This window comes from Macaca fascicularis, chromosome 3, assembly GCF_037993035.2.
Source record: "Macaca fascicularis isolate 582-1 chromosome 3, T2T-MFA8v1.1".
Taxonomy (NCBI): domain Eukaryota; kingdom Metazoa; phylum Chordata; class Mammalia; order Primates; family Cercopithecidae; genus Macaca; species Macaca fascicularis.
Window position 1 is genome coordinate 153,229,002 of NC_088377.1, and position 14,935 is coordinate 153,243,936.

General features: G+C 38.8%; 1 long non-coding RNA gene across 2 annotated transcripts; it reads right to left on the bottom strand.

Annotated features, from left to right (window-relative positions):
- Window positions 1-4,967: 4,967 nt before the first annotated feature.
- Window positions 4,968-8,096, bottom strand: LOC102141010 (uncharacterized). 2 transcript variants are annotated; one of them, XR_010585270.2, is made up of 3 exons: window positions 7,930-8,096; window positions 5,880-6,107; window positions 4,968-5,238 (listed from the first exon to the last, which is right to left on the bottom strand). It is a non-coding gene; the product is annotated as an uncharacterized lncRNA (long non-coding RNA). The 2 variants fall into 2 exon arrangements; XR_001489654.4 differs by having other exon boundaries at window positions 5,102-5,238; window positions 5,880-5,959; window positions 7,930-8,066.
- Between the last annotated feature and the right edge of the window lie 6,839 nt (window positions 8,097-14,935).

Consider the following 14,935-nt stretch of genomic DNA (forward strand, 5'->3'; position numbering starts at 1 on the left):
CAAGGGTAGGGGGATTCTTGTTAAACTGACCTGACAGCATTCTTGCTGAAGACAGGCCAGGGTGATCAGATATCAAGGATGGGTGATGAGGACTTTTTGATCAGACTGAGATATCAAGGGACCTAGTTGAAATAAAGCAAGGACCTAGTTGAAAAAAGGGCTTGGAATTCCTACCTAGAGCAATCAGGCAAGAGAAACGAATAAAGGGCATCCAAATTGGAAAGAAGTAAATTATCCTTGTTTACAGATGATATCATCCTATATTTGGAAAAAGACTCCACCAAAAAACTATTAGAACTGATAAATTCAGTAAAGTTGCAGGATAAAAAATCAACATACAAATATCAGTAGCATTTCCATATGCCAACAGGGCACAACCTGAAAAATCAAGAAATTAATCTCATTTACAATTACTGCAAATAAAATACCGAGTAATTAAAGAAGTGAAAGTTCTCTACAATGAAAACTATAAAATATTAGTGAAAGAAATTGAAGAGGACACAAAGAAATGGAAAGATATTCCATGTTCATGAATTGGAAGAATTAAGGTTGTTAAAATGTCCATACTTCCCAAAGCAATATACAGATTCAATACAATCCCTATCAAAATACCAATGACATTCTTCACAGAAAGAGAAAAAGGAATCCTAAAATTTATATGGAGCCACTAAAGACCCAGAATAGCCAAAGCTATCCTAAGCAAAAAGCAAAGAGGGCTCAGAGAGACTTTGTAAACATGGCTGTTTTGTTCCTCCTCCTACCATTCCCCATTCACCCTCACCTTTCTTATAACCTGGATCTCTGATGTCTGAAACTGCAGCAGTAATTTTGTGTTCACAAAGAAATACACAGGAGGAAAAAAGCACCTTCATTAAGGAGGGTGTAATGAAAATAAAGAGCTGGAGCTCCTTTTGGCATCATTAGTCAGTAAACAAATGCCAGCAGCCACCTGAGTCTTCATTTGTCTTGTCTTTGCATTTTCCAGCTGATAAATCTACCATTTTCACCTATTTCCGGTGTCCCTCCCACCTCAGGTGAAATTTCTGTCCTATTTGGTTCCAGAGTTAATAATATTGGAAGAAGAACTACTTTAAATTTATTCCTGCTTTAGATCCCACCCCTTGACTCTAGCATTGACTTACTCTAGCAATTGACCTGACCTGGCATGGGTAGAGTACCCAGCACTCTACATGAGGCTCCAGAATTGCATCCTCAGTGTACCTGCTTCATCTTTCATCTGAGATGTGATATTCTGGGGACAATTATGGGCTTCTCAGTTGTTCTCTGAAAAGATTACTTCCACCTCTTACCTGTTTTATGTGAATAAGCTTCTGAGTCTTTGTTTTAAGCCCAAGTCTTCCATGTGAGTGTCAGTTTATAGAACTGGACTTTTTACGCTCCCATTCCTGACTCCTGCTGGACATTGGCTGTCTCTAACCCTGGTCTAGAGGCTGGCACTCTTTTCCCCTTGAGAAGGCCTAATAGACACCAGTGTTAGCCTCCTGAGCATCCATGCTCTTTGGTTTCCCTGCAGACCTGTGGTGGCCCCCTAGCTTCTCATCCTGAACCCAAAGCATGGATAAACCATGCATAAGCCATGATTGGAGATGTCCATAAGATTTGGACTTTGCGTGTGTTTTTAAAATCTAGACTATGCTCAGCTGTTAGCTTTTACAGCTGATCAGTTACCCCAGCAGAAAGTCTGACCTGGTAGGTGATTCTAGTGTCATACCAGTCCCATTGCCTGGTCTCATTACAAGAAAATGGTCACATCTTAGCTACAAATCCTTTGATACTTTGATAATAATTCTAGTTACTTGGGATTTGTGGTTTTTCCTTTTAATAATACCATTGAGACCCTGAGGGTTAGTTAATTCTTTTTAAATTTTTAAAAAATGAACTCTGAGGTTATTTATGAACATGTAATATTCTAATAATAATTGTTGAATGAATGGAAAATGAGTCACTAAGTCCAGGGAAACCTGTAGGTCAGAATAACAACAGTACTTTCTTTTCATATTTCTGTCTTCTGAACAGCTTCAGGGAGTGTGGCCTGGTTGTAATTGATAATGAAAATAGGAGACTTTAATTCTTTCTGGTGCTGTCTTGTTTGATTAGCACCACAATTTGTGTCCAGTAGTTACATGGAAAAAAACAGTTATCTTGGCATTTAAGCTAGTAATTCCAAATGTGACACAAATGACCTGGACACTGCTTGTAGTGGAAAATATGAAAGAGGCTTAATGTAAAATCCAACCTTCGAGGCCTTTTGTGGCCACTTCTGCTACTCAGGATCCACTCATGCCTGACCGGCACCATTCCCTGGTTTTAATCCACGTATCTGGTTCGCCAGCTGTTTCTTGGCTCATTAAATTTGACAAGGTTCCCAAGATGGTGAAACTAAGCCTCCCTGGTCCTTTTTTTTTTTTTTTTTTTTTTTTAACTAGGGAGAGGAAGGAAACATTTTCATCTTCTCATTGCAGTTTTTAATGAAATGTCTTTTTTTTTCTTGTTATATGTGGAGTGATGTCAGTGAAAAAGTGCTGGAACGTGAAGAAAAAGCAGGATAAGAAAATGGTAGAAAGAAATGGCAAGCTGCTATATAGAGACTTAAAAATAAACAGAAGGGCCCACTTAGGACCAGTGGATGAGGAAAGCTATCTCAGAGGTTGTCCCACCATGGGCTTGAGTCAATCACAGTTTATCTGATTCACTTTCAGTTCTTTGGAGACAGCAATGTTTGTAAATTCGGTTCCTTTCTATTGAAGAAAAGCTTTTGAGCCATGCCAAACAAGGGTCCTGTGATGAAATCTACAAAGGCCTTAAACTGAAGCCTCCCAAATGAAGGCTAAGGTCTGAAGAAGACTACTTTACACTATGGGTCAGTGAGTGAGCCAGGGGACCTTACTTCACTTTTCTTTTTTTTTTCCTATAGATTCTGACTCTACAGAATAAGCAACAATTGAGTATTTTGACCACCAACAACAAAAACATCAAAAGTCTTTAAGTACATAAGCAATAGAATATTGTAGTGTAGAAAATTGCAAGTAATAAAACAGGTAAGATAATAAGTACCTGTATTCCAAAGAAAAGTACATCAAAGGCCATTATAGCAAGTTACCTTACAACAAACATTATAGTCATTTGCTGCCCTGTGTTCTGATTTCCAACTTTCACCTCCCCTCAACATCAGCTACTCATTTCCATGGCATTGTCTGGACTACTGATCACCCAGAACTACTCCAAAATGACGATATGTAACATTCTACTCTTGGCCCATCACTTCCTCCTTCCAGCTCTCCCTCCTTCCATATCCCTTTATCCTTCCACATCTGCCCTTATCCAAACCTCCAGTCACATTCCTCCAAGTCTATCAGAGCCCCCAAAGTTTTGAACCAAGATGAAGGCAACCTTCATTCTGCCTTCCTGGAAGCTAGAGTTTGGCCACTGAATGCTGTTGGAGAAAGTCGCAAAATCACACCAAATGGTGCTATCACAGATTCATGATCTCTAATCTCAGCTGGCCTTCCACATGGCCCAGGAATTCTTACATATGTTTAGACATCATTAGCTCCAACAAGTGTGGCCCAACCTTCACAACTCTCCTCAGGCCCCCTTTACCAGTTCACTTACTCTCAGCAAATAATTCTCTTCCTGCTACATGAATAAAACAGGGTCACCATATCTCTAAAACTGTTGATCTGTATTCAACACCAAGAGCTCCAGAGAAAGAGGCATCCCTCTTCCTGTTTAAGACCAATCTCTTTCCTGTACCCTGAATCCCATTTGCATCCTCAGGAATATCTCCATCTACTCTACAGGCCGACTGTTTCTCTCCCGGACACATCCTATTATTTCTATTGCAGATCTCTTATTTGTCCTCTCTGCTTCTCTGCCTTTAGTAAGATTCTCCTTACTGAAGACCTGTAGGAGCCTCTTGCTGGTCTTCCTGCCTCTTCCATTCTTTGCTTCTCCCAGTCCACCCTCATCACCTATGAGTAATCTTGCATAGCAATACTAAAACATAAGCCTGACAAGTCTTTCCTCTATTCTTAAAATCCTTTAGGGGCTCCTTATCACCACTAGGAAAAAAGTTCAAACTCCCTGGCATATCATGCCCTTCATAACTGGGTCTTTCCCTAACCTCTCCAGCTCTATCTCTTCTCTGTTTGCCACTTGATGCTTCTGCAATCAAAACCCTCTTTCTTTCCCTTACATACTACTATCTTCCAGGTCTCTGCTTATGCAGGTATCTCTTCCTGAGATGTCTTTTCCATGTCTTGTCATTCCTGATTGGTCAAAGTCTTTCATAAAAGGCTACCACCTCTGTGCTGCCTTCTCTACCCCCACTTCACCTTATAACACTCTATTCTAGGTTAAATGCCTTGGCGTTACAATCACATCCTCCTCATGATTCTTTTCTAGTCTCTATCATGCCTGTATCATTTATTCATCTATTAAGCTGTTTATTTCTTTACACAAATTAACTATAGAAAAATTGAAACTGGCCGGGCACTGTGCTGAGGTCAAGAGTTCGAGACCAGCCTGACCAACATGGTAAAACCCCGTCTCGACTAAAAACACAAAAATTAGCCGGAGTGGTGCATGCCTGTAATCCCAGATACTCAAGATACTGAGGCAGGAGAATCGCTTGAACCCGGGAGGCGGAGATTGCAGTGAACCAAGATCATGCCACTGTATTCAAGCCTGGGCGACAAGAGCGAAACTGTCTCAAAAACAAAAACAAAACCCCAAAAAACCCCTATAATTTTCTATCTAGATTTAACAATACTAAGTTTTGGTATATATTCTAGTATATATTTCTAAGTATATATATAATTCTTTGATAGTGGGTTGACAAATACTGTTTTATAGCATAAATTTTTCAGATAGCATTATAAAGAGCTTTTCACGACACAAATACACATCCACGTCATAATTTTTAATAGCTACTGAGCAGCATTACATTGTATGGATATTTTATTAAAGCCATTCTCCATTCTTAGTAACTTAGAATATTACAAAGTTTCATTATTATAATCTACATTGCAATGATTATGCATAAATATTTGTATGTGTATTTGATAAGGATATTTTCTTACAATCAACTCTTAGAGGTAGAATTTCTGGGTCAAGGAGAATTTTAGATGGTGTTGGGAGATATTTTGCCTAATAGAAGAATCACTCTGTATTTAGATGCTGGTCTGTTTCTCTTCCTTCCCATTAGTCTGGAGCCACCTGCAAGGCGGAAACATTGTTGTGTTAGTTGCTATGTCCCTAGGACTACACTTTAAGTATCACTGCCTCATGTCAGAGTCAAGCATGTCAGAGATTCATGCCATCTGGCTGACTGCTGTTCTCTAAGAACAGGGAAACATAAAATAGGACTTCAGGATCATCAGCACCAAACTTTGTTCTACTATTGTCAAGAGAATAAATCAGCCCAACAGCATGATAAAGCAGAGTGTTTGAGACTATGTGTTAAATGGGTACACATTATGTGAAGTCAACCTTTATGGGCTCTGTCACTCATTTGGTGATTAATAAAGAGAGACATATCTGTGATATTAATATACATATATCACTAGATAATATACTTGTCTCCATTTTTCACAATTAAGAGGAAATTCCTGGAAAATGGCAACCATTATACTTCTATGAATGCCTGTAACTGTGTGTTCTTGGTAAGCCCTCAATAAATGCTTTAGTCACCCAGATGAATCTAGTCTTGATCATAAAACTGTTAGGAGGAGGGACAGGGGGCTCATTCTGCTAATGTTTTCAGCCTCTGATAAAGGGCCAGCTAAGAGAATCAGCTGCTTGCAGGACACTTGTAAAACAGAGTTGAAGGTGACTTTCCTCTGCTCAGCATCACTCACCAGTGGCAGGATGGTCTTGGCTGTGGCAGCCGGTGGGCATTTCTGGGAGTAACATGGAAGGTCAAAGGCCATTTCAGCACCTCAAGAAAATGCACATTCGTTATTGCCACCCAGGAGTTCTTTTCAGCACTGTATCACTAATATTTTGTATATCTGGTTTGAAGAAGTTTTCTGAATGACACACAGCTTCCCACCAACTTTAAAGGATGGTGGAATTTTCTTTAAAAGCTAGTAACAGGAATATAGGGGAAAAGGAAATTAGTGTCTGGAGACATTACCCACACACCAGGGTTGCTCAAAGACTTTTGACTTGAGTTCTGTAGCAATCAAGCACTCGAGGCTCACAGTTCAAGATGAACCCCAGGCTCTTAGCCTAAAAAGTCTACAATCACAGCTGAGCATGATGAGATGGAGAAGAATTAAAACAGGTTCAAACTTACTAAATGATGTAAAATCACTACAAGAAAAATATATCCCATGAAATACTTGAGGCCAAGGTGATAACTAATCAGCTTATTTCTATAAAATGTTTTGACTCTTGCAGAGAAAAGTATTAAAAATAGTCTCTGCAAATGTTCCATCTTACTTTATTTAGAGTAATGGATGCCCTAGGCCCTAGGTCTTCTCCCACACCACTCTCTATTTGGAGAGTTGGGCTTCTACTTCTACTCTCCTTCCCTTGCTTCCCAGGCTGAGATTTCAGGAAGTAGTACAGTGAAAAAAAAAATGAGACAGCTGTAGTTTGTTAACTTTTAATTGTACGAGTAAAGATATTGGGAAAAAATCCTCTCATGTACCATCACTAATAGTTCAAAAGCAGAGGACATTGTAACGTCCTAGAAAGGTAGACTGAAGAGAAGTTCTCAACTTGGGGCAATTGGGAATTTAAGACAGCATATATATCCCTATCATGTTGCTCTTATTTTTTCTTATTTTACAAAAAATTTGTGAAAACTTCATAATAGGGCAACACTGGCATTTGGGAAACATTCCTTTAGTGTATAACAGTATGTTTTCCATGTTTCCCAAACATAGCCCTTAAAGCAGGGTTCCTCAACCCCTAGGCCATGGTACTGGTCCTTGGCCTGTTAGGAACCTAGGCCACACAGCAGGAGGTGAGTGACTAGGCCAGAGAGCATTATTGCCTGAGCTCTGCTTCCTGTCAGACCAGCTGTGGCATTAGATTCTCACAGAAGCATGAGCCCTGCGGTGAACTGCGCATGTGAGGGATCTAGGTTGCGTGCTCCGTAATAAGAATCTTAGGCTGGGTGCAGTGGTTCACACCTGTAATCCAAGCACTTTGGGAAGCCAAGGCAGGCGGATCACCTGAGGTCAGGAATTCAAGACCATCCTGGCCAGCATGGTGAAACCCCGTCTCTACTAAAAATACAAAAATTAGCTGAGCATGGTGGTGGGCTCCTGTAGTCCCAGATACTTGGGAGGCTGAGGCGTGAGAATTGCTTTAACCCAGGAGGCAGAGGCTGCAGTGAGCAGAGATCGTGCCACTGCACTCCAGCCTGGGTGACAGAGTGAGACTCTGTCCTAAAAGAAAAAAAAAATCTAATGGCTGATGATCTGGGCTAGAACAGTTTTATCCTAAAGCTATCTCCCTACCCTGTCTGTGGAGAAATTGTCTTCCACAAAACTGGTCCCTGGTGCCTAAAAGATTGGGCACTGCTGCCTTAAAGCACTGCCTTTCTGTTTCCAGTCTGTTCTCAGGCACATTCTCCTCCTGCTCTCCTCCCCAGGCATGTAGCTTCCCTTGCTTACTCTCATCTTTTTCTTCCTCCTGCTATTCTTTTCCTCTGACCCCACGGAGCTCTGATTCCACTATGGGCCAACATCCGTTTTCTTACCTCTTACCTGTATTTCTCCCCAGTCCTCTCCTTTAAATTATATCCTAGATATCCTGATTATACCTCTTTCTTAGGGGGTTTTACCATTGCTGAGTGTGAGAGAAGGGAAGTAGCAGGATCAGCCCACCCAGTTCACACAACAGCTGAGGAAATTGGCCAAGTGTACCCAGCACTGGGGTTCTGCTGGAACTCACCTATTTCACTCCTGAGGCCGCTCCTGCTTATTTTTGCCCAGGATTTTCCTGTTTCTGGGCAGTGCTTTCACTTGGTGGTTCCTTGGTCTACTTGTCTCTCCATTTCCATTGCGATGTTTTTTGGGGAAGGTAAATTATAAAACTGATAGTTATTTGGCTGAAAATCTGGAAAATTCAAAATAAAGAAATGATCACCCATAATTTCACATTATCAGTTTTTTAAGCATGCAATTTAAAAAATGTGGCCATAATCATAGCATACATGTACTTTAAATCTTGCTTTATTTCATTTCATGTATTAGTTTTTCCTCCTTGTTAGCAGTCTTCAAAAACATTCTTTAAAATACTGTTATATCCCATTTCATTGATTGTATTGTATTTTATGGAACCATCTTTATATGACATTTCTTTTTTTTCTTTTTCAACTTTTATTTTAGGTTCAGGGGGTATATGTGCGGGTTTGTTACATGGGTAAACGTATTGCTGGAGTTTAGTGTACAAATGATTTTGTCATGCAGGTAGTGAGCATAGTACCCAATAATTTTTTTTTAACCCTTATCTACTTTCCACCCCTCCACCATCAAGTAGGCACCATTGTCTATTGTTCCCCTTTGATTTTTTTGTTTGTGAGACAGAGTTTTGCTCTTGTTGCCCAGGCTGGAGTGCAATGGCATGATCTTGGCTCACTATAGCTTCTGCCTTCCAGTTTCAAGCAATTCTCCTGCCTCAGTCTCCCAAGTAGCTGGGATTATAGGCATGCACCACCACTCCTGGCTAATTTTTGTGTTCTTGGTAGAGACAGGGTTACACCATGTTGGCCAGGCTGGTCCTGAACTCCTGACCTCAGGCGATCCACCCACCTCGGCCTCCCAAAGTACTGGGATTACAGGTGTAAGCCACTGCACCCAGCCTGTTGTTAACCTCTTTGTGTCTATGTGCATTCAATGTTTAGCTCCCACTTACATGTAAGTGAGAACATGTGGTATTTGGTTTTCTGTTCTTGCATTAATTCGCTTAGGATAATGGTCTCCAGTTGCTGCAAAGAACAAGATTTTGTTAATTTTTATGGCTGCGTAGTATTCCATGGTGCATTTATACCACATTTTCTATATCCAATCCACCACTGATGGGCATCTAGGTTGATTTCAGATCTCTGATATTGTGAATAACGTTGCAATGAACATAACAAGTGCATGTGTGTTTGTGGTGGAACAATTTATATTCCTTTGGGTATACACCCAGTGATAGGATTGCTGGGTCACTGGTAGTTCTATTTCAAGTTATTTGAGAAGTCTCCAAACTGCTTTCCAGAGTGGCTGAACTAATCCCACCAGCAGTGTTTAAGCATTCCCATTTCTCTGCAACCTCACCAACCTCTGTTAGTTTGTGTTTTTAATGGCCATTCTGACTGGTGTGAGATGGTATCTCATTGTGGTTTTGATTTGCATTTCTCTAATGATTAGTGATGTTGAGCATTTTTTCATATGCTTCTTGGCCACATGTATGTCTTTAAGACGTATCTGTTCATGTCCTTTGCCTACTTTTTATTGAGGTGGTTTGCTTTTTCCTTGTTTATCTAAGTTCCTTATAGATTCTTGATATTATAACTTTGAAGTACATAGTTTGCAAAAATTTTCCCATTCTGTTTACTCTGTTGAGAGTTTCTCTTGCTGTGCAGAAGTTCTTTAGTTTAATTAGGTCCCACTTGTCTTTGTTTTTATTGGAATTGTTTTTGGAAACTGCATCATGAAATCTTTGCCAAAGCCTATACCAGAGTGGTATTTCCTACATTTTTTTCCTAGGGTTTTGATAGTTTTAGGTCTTATATTTAAGTCTTGAATCCATCTTGAGTTGATTTCTGTATATGATCACAGGAAGGGATCCAGTTTCAATCTTTTGCATATGACTAGTCAGTTATCCCAGCACCAATTATTAAATAGGGAATACTTTCCCCATTGCTTGTTATTTTTGACTTTGTCAAAGACAAGATGGTTGTAGGTGTGTGGCTTTATTTTCTGGTTCTCTAACCTGTTCCATTGGTCTGTTTTTCTACAGTACCATGTTGTTTGTATTACTGTAGCTTTGTGGTACAGTTTGAAGTCAGGAAGTATGATGCCTACAGCTGTGTTCTTTCTGCATAGGATTACTTTGGCTATTTTGGCTCTTATAGTTTATTATGAACTTTAGAATAGTTTTTCCTAATTCTGCAAAAAATGTCATTGGTAGTTTGATAGAAATAGCATTGAAACTGTAAATTGCTTTGGGCAATATGGCCATTTTAACAATACTGACTATTCCTATCTATATACATGGAATGTTTTTCTATTTGTATAATCTCTGATTTCTTTAGCAGTGTTTTGTAATTCTCACTGCAGACATCTTTCACCTCCCTTGTTAGCTGTATTGCTAGGTATTTTATTCTTTTTGTGGCTATTGTGAATGGGACTGCATTATTGAGTTTGCGCTCAGCTTGGACATTATTGGAGTATAGAAATGCTATGAATTTTTGTACATTAATTTTTGTATCCTGGAACTTGACCAAAGTTGAAACTGAAGTGAGTGAAATTGAGATGCGAAAATCCATACAAAAGATCAACAAAACCCAAAGTTTTTTGAAATAATAAATAAGAACAATAGACTTCTAGCTAGATTACTAAAAAGAGAGAAGACCCAAATAAAACACAACAAAAAGTGACAAAGGTGACATTACCACTGATCTCATAGAAATAACAAAAATCCCTCAGAGACTATTATGAACACCTCTATGCATACAAATTAGGAAACCTAGAATAAATTGACAAATTCCTGGAAACATACAACATTCCAAGATTGAACTAGAAAGAAACTGAAATCCTGAACAGACCAATGATGAGTTCCAAAATTGCATAAGTAACAAAAAACCTACCAACTAGAAAAAGGCCTGGGATGGAGGGCCAGATAACCAGATATATTCACAGCAAAATTCTTCAAAACATAAAGAAGAGCTGATACCATTCCTACTGAAATAAGTCCAAAAAATTTGGGAGGAGGGACTCCTCCCTAACAATCTATGAGGCCAGAATCATTCTAATATCAAAACCTAGCAGAGACACAATGAAAAAAACCTTCAGGTCAATATCTCTGATGAACATAGACTCCTGATGAACAAAGTACAAGCAAATTAAATCCAGCAGCACATTAAAAGGCGAATCCACCACTATCAAGTAGGCTTTATTCCTGGGATACAAGGTTGGTTCAACATATACAAACTAATAAATGTGATTCATTATATAAACAGAGGTAAAAACAAAGACCACATGATTATCTCAATAGATGCAGAAAAGGCTTTTGATAAAATTCAACATCCCTTCATGTTAAAAACCCTCAATGAACTAGGCATTGAAGGAACACACTTCAAAATAATAAGATCCATCTATGACAAACCCACAGCTGACACCATGCTGACTAGGCAAAAGCTAGAAGCATTCCCCTTGTGAACTAGAACAAGACAAGGATGTCCCCTCTCACCACTCCTATTCAACACAGTTCTGGAAGTCTTAGCCAGAGCAATTGGGCAAGAGAAAGAAATAAAAGGCATCCAGATAGGAAGAGAGTAAGTCAAACTATCTGTCCTCATAGACAATATGATTCTATATCTAGAAAACCCCATAGTCTCTGCCCAAAGGCTCCTAGAACTTATGACTAACATTTCTATGATTTGATTTTTTTGCCTATTGTTTATCCTAATACTCATGTTCCATTTTGGAAATATTTTCTTGGCATAGGTTTACAGTAATGGAGTTATATGGCTCAAAGGACATAACTGTTTTTTAGACTCTTGATCCATATTGCCACATTTTGTTCTGAAAAAGCTATCCTAATTTAGTGCTACCAGCTATATCAATTAGTACAACTTTCACAATATTTTTTCTACAATTGGGTACGTTTAGCTAATTTAATAGTACATTTAGTGGCCTGGTGCAGTGGCTCACGCCTGTAATCCCAGCACTTTGGGAGGATGAGGCGGGTGGATCACAAGGTCAGGAGATCGAGACCATCCTGGCTAACATGATGAAACACTGTCTCTACTAAAAATACAAAAAATTAGCTGGGCATGGTGGCTAGTCCCAGCTACTCAGGAGGCTGAGGCAGGAGAATGGCGTTAACCTGGGAGGCAGAGCTTGCAGTGAGCTGTGATTGGGCCACTGCACTCCAGCCTGGGCCACAGAGCAAGACTCCATCTTAAAAAAAAAAAAAAAAAAGAAAAAAAAATACATTTAGCTAATTTAATTATAATTTAATATGCTAATTTAATAACACATGTTATTTGACTATAGTTTTTTTTCTGATTAGTAGAATGGTTATTTTTCCATATATTTGTTTCTGGTTCATCTTTTATAAATTATCAAAATATTTTCTCCCTTTTGCAATACTGTGTATCTTAATAGCATATTTTTAAATCAATTTGGGTGAATGAAGACATTAACATTGTTATATTTACTCCAATTGTGTGTGTGTGTGTTTTTTTTTTTTTGTCCTGTTCTTTTATTTTGGTTATCTTAGAGAAGTTTTGAAATTTAATAGAGCTAATTCTGTCTGCTTTTTATAAATTATTAAGCTTAAAAAGTTGCCTAACCAAAAGGAATACAAAGGAAAGAAAGAAGAAAGTTTCCCTATTGTCTGAGGTTGGTAAATATTACATTTGTTCTTGTCTTCAGGCCTAGCCATTGTGTTAGCTAGATAAATATGCTCGAAGGTCACAGTCAGCTCTCCTCAAGGAGGCGGCCAAATGAGACGGGATCAACGCATGGGTAGAGAGCTTAACTCTGAAGAGAAGAGCCTCTTTCTCTGGGTTTAGATGATCAAGGATTTGGATACATTGTGAGTGCTGAGGCAGGAGGCTGAGGTAGTCCCATGTAGACAGTGAGCGGAGGGAGAAAGGGTGTGATAGGACATCCTTGCCGAATTTCTTCATTATAGACCCAAGCCCTCTTAACACTCACCATGCAATTACTAGTGTTTTTCCCCTTTGGAAATAACCTGGGACTGTTAACTGCTGTAATGCACTAAGACATATCAAGACCTTCCTGTGCTTTTATCCGAATGAGAAAATTTACATAATTGACACAAAAGGGACTTGTAAACTGTTAATAATACCTGTAAAATTCCTTTTAGAAGTCTGTATAAAAATTGTTTCTCTTGGCTCCTTACTGCTGCTACTAAAGAAGAGGAGCTTGACTGTTAAACCCTTCACAAATGTACAGGATTAAAAGTAGCTGGTCTCACTGCTACTCACTTCTGCTCTAGTAGGAGTTTCATATGCATCCAGAAACTCCTCCACTTTCATCTCCTCCTACCTGCCACACCTATGCCTTTCAGTAGACACCTGGTTGCAAACTCCGGATGTCCTTTTCAAAGAGGCCCGGATCCAGATTTGCTCTTTTATATAAAGGAGAAAAAAATACGAGAAGTGAAACCAGTGTAGTGGCATTCAAATATTGTATAATTCTTTGTCAATCTCTGAAAATGCGTCATCATACTTGCATATAGTTCTATAAAGCCACTGCATAAAATAGCCCCTTGCAACATCCCAGTCACCACCCATTTTCACTTCTCAGAGACAACTATTTTCAATTTTTAAAATTATTTCTTAATGTTTACCTTTTATCTCTAAATAAAAAAGTTATCTTTTATTGATACTTTTTGATTGTCATTAAGTTTTATGCATTATCTGCTAATATCCCTTTATGGAACATGAGAATTTATTCTCCACATACATGAATTCCTTTACCCTCATCCTTCCAATATAATTGTACGATAATTTGGGGCTAGACCAATTATGTTTTGTATTTCCATAACTATGTAAATATGATAAATAGCTAACTCATACAGTATATTATAGTTACATTTGCTTTCTTGTGTAAAAGGTTGTGGTTCTTTCTGGAGTTACTAGCTTTTTCTACTTGCACAGCTTTCTAGGTACCTATCTCATCCATCCCTTAACTCTTACAAAAAGGTATGTCTCCCTTTAGCAAGATTCAAACACAATGAGCACTTCATCAGCTTCATCTTCTTGGATGGAGACTGTTCATTCTGTGAGCAGACTGGGCTGTTTAGGGTGGCTGTTCAGATCATCATCCTCACTTCTAGGCTTTTGGCTCCTTAATTGGTTGTGAATGACAGAGGTAAACTCTGGATAAGTAAAGTGGTACATGGGTTCAGAATTTTGGGAATTTTCTAGTATTCTACACAAATAGAGAATCTAAAATGTCTTACCAATCTCTTCTCCGGAATGAAGTGTTTTAGTAGGTGCCGTCCTAAATTTAATGCCTGTTACTTTTCATCTTCCCTTTTCACTTCATCAGGATATCAATATCCTTAGCACAAGATTCTATAAATAAAATACTTCACTGACTTATTAACCTTTCCTCAAACTTTAGGTAAGGTAGCAGTATTCCCCTCCCTCCCCCCACCAACATATTAAATAAGTAAACACACATTGATATCCAGTCTTGAAAAACTTGCCACAAAAATATATTGCTGGTGGCACTAAAACTGACATAAGACTCTCTGAACCCCCTCACTTAAAATCCTTGCCTGGCTGTTTGTATTCATCCTAAACAATTATACTGTGATTTTTACCCAATCCTACTCAAGGCCTGCTCATTAAAAGATCCACCTTAAACAAAACTCCAGAATTTCAACAAAATCTGATCTTACCCTTTGCCATAAGACACTACCAAAGCTCTGCTGAGGTGGGTTTCTCTCCCTTATGGTAGGGAGCAATGAACTCAGCCCTGTATCGTCAATAGATTGTGTTGATGACTGTGTCTTTGAGGAACTAGCAGTTAACAATTTAGAAAAACTATGTAATATATATGTGTAGAAAAAGGCAAAAGGAATATGTAAAAATATTAATAGTTATGTTTGGGGATTGGTATTTTGCTACATTTTCCAACCTATTTTTCTGGTATTCGTTTTTTTGTTGTTGTTCAGACGGAATCTCACTCTGTCGCCAGGTTGGAGT